The 5761-nt window shown below is 47.1% G+C and overlaps 1 non-coding gene across 1 annotated transcript; it reads left to right on the forward strand.

Annotated features, from left to right (window-relative positions):
- The first annotated feature begins 4558 nt into the window (after positions 1-4558).
- Positions 4559-4639, forward strand: trnas-aga (transfer RNA serine (anticodon AGA)). The gene has a single exon. It is a non-coding gene; the product is annotated as a tRNA-Ser (tRNA).
- Positions 4640-5761: the final 1122 nt, after the last annotated feature.

Consider the following 5761-nt stretch of genomic DNA (forward strand, 5'->3'; position numbering starts at 1 on the left):
AGAGAGTGTGAGTAACACAGGTTACTGAGAGAGTGTGAGTAACAAAGGATACTGAGGGAGTGTGAGTAACAGAGGTTACTGAGCTAGTGTGAGTAACACAGGGTACTGAGGGATTGTAAGTAACAAAGGATACTGAGGGTGTGTGATTAACACAGGGGACTGAGGAGTTGTGAGTAACATAGGGTACTGAGGGGGTGTGAGTAACACAGGATACTGAGGATGTGTGAGTAACACAGGGTACTGAGGGAGTGTGAGTGACACAGAATACTGAGGGAGTGTGAGTAATACAGTGTACTGAGGGATTGTGAGTAACGCAAAGTACTGAGGGAATGTGAGTAGCACAGGCTACTGAGGGATTGTAAGTAACAAAGGATACTGAGGGTGTGTGATTAACACAGGGGACTGAGGAGTTGTGAGTAACATAGGGTACTGATGTGGTGTGAGTAACACAGGATACTGAGGATGTGTGAGTAACACAGGGTACTGAGGGAGTGTGAGTGACACAGGATACTGAGGGTACAGAGGGAGTGTGAGTAACACAGGGTACGGAGGTGGTGTGAGTAACACAGAGACCTGACGGAGTGTCACTCACATGGGGACTGAGGGAATGTGAGTAACACAGGTTACTGTGGGTGTGTGAGTAACACAGGGTACTGAGGGAGTGTGAGTAACACCGTGCACTGAGGGCATGTGAGTAATACAGCCTAGTGAGGGAATGTGATTAACACAGGCAACTGAGGGAGTGTGAGTAACACAGGGTACTGAGGGAGTGTGAGTAACACAGGGTACTGAGGGAGTGTGAGTAACACAGGTTACTAAGCGAGTGTGAGTAACACAGGTTTCTGAGGGATTGTGAGAAACACAGGGTACAGAGGGAGTGTGAGTAACACAGGATCCTGAGGGAGTGTGAGTAACACAGGGTACTGAGGGAGTGTGAGTAACACAGGTTACTGAGGGAGTGTGAGCAACACAGAGTACTGAGGGATTGTGAGTAACACAGGGTACTGAGGGATTGTGAGTAACACATGGTATAGAGGGACTGTGAGTAACAAAAGTTACTGAGGGATTGTCAGTAACAGAGGATACTGATGGATTGTCAGTAACAGAGGGAACTGAGCGGGTGTGAGTAACACAGGGTACTGAGGGAGTGTGAGTAAAAGAGGTTACTGAGGTAGTGTGAGTAACGAAGGGAACTGAGGGAGTGTGAGTAACAGAGGGTACTGTGGGAGTTTGAGTAACACAAGATACTGAGGGAGTGTGAATAACACAGTGCACTGAGGTATTGTGAGCAACACGGGGTACTGAGGGAGTATGAGTAACACAGTGTACTGAAGGAATTTGATTATCACATGGTACTGAGGAGTGTGAGTAACACAGGGTACTGAGGGAGTGTGAGTAACACAGGATGCTGAGGGACTGTGAGTAACACAGGTTACTGAGGGATTGAGAGTAACGCAGGGTACTGAGGGAATGTGAGTAGCACAGGCTACTGAGGGATTGTAAGTAACAAAGGCTGCTGAGTGAGTGTGAGTAACACAGGGTACTGAGGGAGTGTGAGTAACACAGGATACTGAGGGAGTGTGAGTAACACAGGGTACTGAGGGAGTGTGAGTAACACAGGATACTGAGGGGTTGTGAGCAACATAGGGTACTGAGGGGGTGTGAGTAACACAGGGTACTGAGGGAGTGTGATTAACACAGGATACCGAGGGAGTGTGAGTAACACAGGGTACTGAGGGAGTGTGAGTAACACAGGGTACTGAGGGACTGTGCGTAACACAGGGTACTGAGGGAGTATGAGTAACACAGGGTACTGAGGGAGTGTGAGCAATACAGGTTCCTGAGAGATTGTGAGAAACACAGGGTACTGTGAGAGTCTGAGTAACACAGGGTACTGAGGGAATGTGATTAATACAGGGTACTGAGTGAGTGTGAGTAACACAGGATACTGAGGGGTTGTGAGCAACATAGGGTACTGAGGGGGTGTGAGTAACACAGGGTACTGAGGGAGTGTGAGTAACACAGGGTACTGAGGGTGTGTGAGTAACATAGGGTACTGAGGGCATGTGAGTAACACAGGGTACTGAGGGAGTGTGAGTAACACAGGGTCCTGAGGGTGTGTGAGTAACACAGGGTACTGAGGCAATGTCAGTAACACAGGGTACTGAGGGAGTGTGAAGAACACAGGGTACTGAGGGAATGTCAGTAACACAGGGGACTGAGGAAGTGTGGGTAACACATGTGCTGAGGGAGTGTGAGGAACACAGGCTACTGAGGGATTGTGAGTAACACAGGGGACTGAGTCAGTGTGAGAAACCCAGGGTAATGAGGGAGTGTGAATAACACAGGGTACTGAGGGGGTGTGAGTAACACAGGGTACTGAGAGAGTGTGAGTAACACAGGTTACTGAGAGAGTGTGAGTAACAAAGGATACGGAGGGAGTGTGAGTAACAGAGGTTACTGAGCTAGTGTGAGTAACACATGGTACTGAGGGATTGTAAGTAACAAAGGATACTGAGGGTGTGTGATTAACACAGGGGACTGAGGAGTTGTGAGTAACATAGGGTACTGAGGGGGTGTGAGTAACACAGGATACTGAGGATGTGTGAGTAACACAGGGTACTGAGGGAAAGTGAGTGACACAGAATACTGAGGGAGTGTGAGTAATACAGTGTACTGAGGGATTGTGAGTAACGCAAAGTACTGAGGGAATGTGAGTAGCACAGGCTACTGAGGGATTGTAAGTAACAAAGGATACTGAGGGTGTGTGATTAACACAGGGGACTGAGGAGTTGTGAGTAACATAGGGTACTGAGGGGGTGTGAGTAACACAGGATACTGAGGATGTGTGAGTAACACAGGGTACTGAGGGAGTGTGAGTAACACAGGGTACTGAGGGAGTGTGAGTAAAACAGGGTACTATGGGAGTGTGAATAACACAGGGTACTGAGGGAGTGCGAGTAACACAGGGTTCTGAGGGAGTGTGAGTAAAACAGGGTACTCAGGGAGTGTGAATAACACAGGGTACTGAGGGAGTGTGATTAACATAGGGTACTGAGGACTTGTGAGTAACACAGGGTACTGAGGTAGTGTGAGAAACACAGGGTACTGAGGGAGTGTGAGTAACATAGGGTACTGAGGGAGTGTGAGAAACACAGGTTACTGAGGGAATGTGAGTAACACAGGATACTGAGGGAGTGTGACTAACACAGGGTACTGAGGGAGTGTGAGTAAAACAGGGTACTGAGGGAGTGTGAGTAACCCGGGGTACTGAGGGGGTGTGGGTAACACAGGATACAGAGGGAGTGTGAGTAACACAGGGTACAAAGGGAGTGTGAGTAACACAGGGTAATAAGGGCGTGTGAGTAACACAGGGTACTGATGGAATTTGAGTAACACAGGTTACTGAGGTGGTGTGAGTAACACAGTCTACTGAGGAGTTTGAGTAACACACGGTACTGAGGGATTGTGAGTAACACATGAGACTGAGGGTGTGTGAGTAACACAGCGTACTGAGAGAGTGTCAATAACACAGGTACTGAGGGAGTGTGAATAACACAGGGAACTGAGGGGGTTTGAGTAACATAGGGTACTGAGAGACTGTGAGTAACACAAGGTACTGAGGGATTGTCACTAACTGAGGGTACTGACGCAGTGTGAGTAACAAAGGTTACTGAGGGAGTGTGAGTAACACAGGTTAGTGAGGTACTGTGAGTAACGCAGGGTACTGAGGGAGTGTGATTAACACAGGGTACTGAGGGAGTGTGTGTATCACAAGATACTGAGTGAGTGTGAGTAACACAGCTTACTGAGGGAGTGTGAGTAACACAGTGTACTGAGGGAGTGTGAGTAACACAGGGTACTGAGGGAATGTGAGTAACACAGGGTACTGAGGGAGTATGATGTGTATGTGTTTGTATGTGGGGTTGGGGTTGAAGCCCAGATTCTCACAGAGACAGAATCCAGATTCTGACAGGACCAGAAAAGCCGAGTGGTTCAGGCGTTAGCCTTAAAATTCAATGGGCTTTTCAAGCGTGGGTTCGTACCCCGCATCTCTGTATATGTACATATTTGAGTCTTTTTCTCACTCAGTCTCCCTCTCCTTCTCAGTCTCACACAAACTGTCTCTCGTTGTCTCTATCTCGCTGTCTGTCTCTCCCTGTTTGTCGGTTTGTCTCTGTCTCTCAATGTGTCTGTCAACTTCTCATGTTGTCCAGTTCTGTTCACAGTGAGTCGATTCCTGCTCTGACAGAGCTGGTGCTCGTCAGTTCCTCGTTAGTAGTGGTGAGTATCCCCGCCTGTCACGCGGGAGACCGGGGTTCAATTCCCCGACGGGGAGGCAGTTGTTTCAGATTGTCGAATTTTACTTCTGTTTCGTGGTCGAGATTCATATTAAAAAGTTCCAGAGCAATATCGAACTGTAAAAATACAGGTAGAGGAGATTGCCTCGTCCAGATATTTAGGAAACGGAGAATTTTTCAGGAGTCTTTGGCCGTCTGCTGCACAGACATTGATGACTGAGTTTTTTCTGAGTAACGTTTAAAAAGGCAGCGCCACAGTAGTCGTGGCCGAGTGGTTAAGGCGATGGATTAGAAATCCATTGGGTTATCCCGCGCAGGTTCGAATCCTGCCGACTACGACTCTCTCGCATTTTCCATTCCATTTCACAATTTGACCAGTTTTCTGCCAAACTGATCCTGAGATAGATGGAATTACGTCCCACACCTTTCAAAACTTACATGTTTTTCTCATTTTTATTTATCTGCAATATTCACGATATATCCGTTTCAAAAATCGCAAACATCAGTCAAAGTTGCGACAGTGATTCAGCCTGTCTATCCCTCGAGATGTCTGAAGCATCTGTGCATGCCCGTTGGTGCGTGCAAATTTTTGGTTATGTGTGTGTGTGTCTCTGTGTCTGTCTATCTCTATACATGTCTCTGTGTATGTGCAACTGTCTGTGGAAATCATCACCATGAATTTGGTATGTCCTGGAACTTATAAAAAAGACTTGGGGAAAATAATACGGTTGTGAACTTTTGTATCGGCTTTGGTTCAGTGGCAGCACTCTCGACTGAATCGGGATTTTGTCTGTTCAAGTCGCACTCCTGAGACTTGAGCATTATCATCTTGGCTAACACACTAGTGCAGCACTTGGGGAATTTTGCAATGTTGAAGCTGTTGACTTTCGGATGAAATGTGAAATTGAATCTCCGTCTGCACCCTCGGGTGGATATGAAAGTTCCCAGTACATGACTCGAAAAAGAATAGGAGAGTTGCCCCCGTCTCAATATCACTAAAAATGTTCGTAAATGCTCACTGAAAGCCGATGTGTATGTGTTTGTATGTGGGGTTGGGGTTGAAGCCCAGATTCTCACAGAGACAGAATCCAGGTTCTCACAGGACCAGGATAGCCGAGTGGTTAAGCCGTTGGCCTTAAAATACAATAGCTTTTTTTCCCGCGTGGGTTCGCACACCACTCCTGGTATCTGGTTAATTTAACACGGATTTCCTCCCATTCTGATCAGTGAGACCGGATTTTCCTCGGTTGAATCAGCAATTTTCTGCAACAATGTGACACTCTGAACCGAAAATGAAATGAAATTGTGAAATGTATCTGTGTCGCTCGGTCTCTGCCTCTCCCTCTCTCTTCAGAGAGTTGTGTATGTGTTTGTATGTTTGAGTCTTTGTCTCTCTCAGTCTGACTCACTCTGTCTGTCCCTGTTTCTCTGTTTGTCTCTGTCTCTCAATCTGTCTCTTT

Source organism: Pristiophorus japonicus, chromosome 23, assembly GCF_044704955.1.
Source record: "Pristiophorus japonicus isolate sPriJap1 chromosome 23, sPriJap1.hap1, whole genome shotgun sequence".
In the NCBI taxonomy this organism is placed as follows: domain Eukaryota; kingdom Metazoa; phylum Chordata; class Chondrichthyes; family Pristiophoridae; genus Pristiophorus; species Pristiophorus japonicus.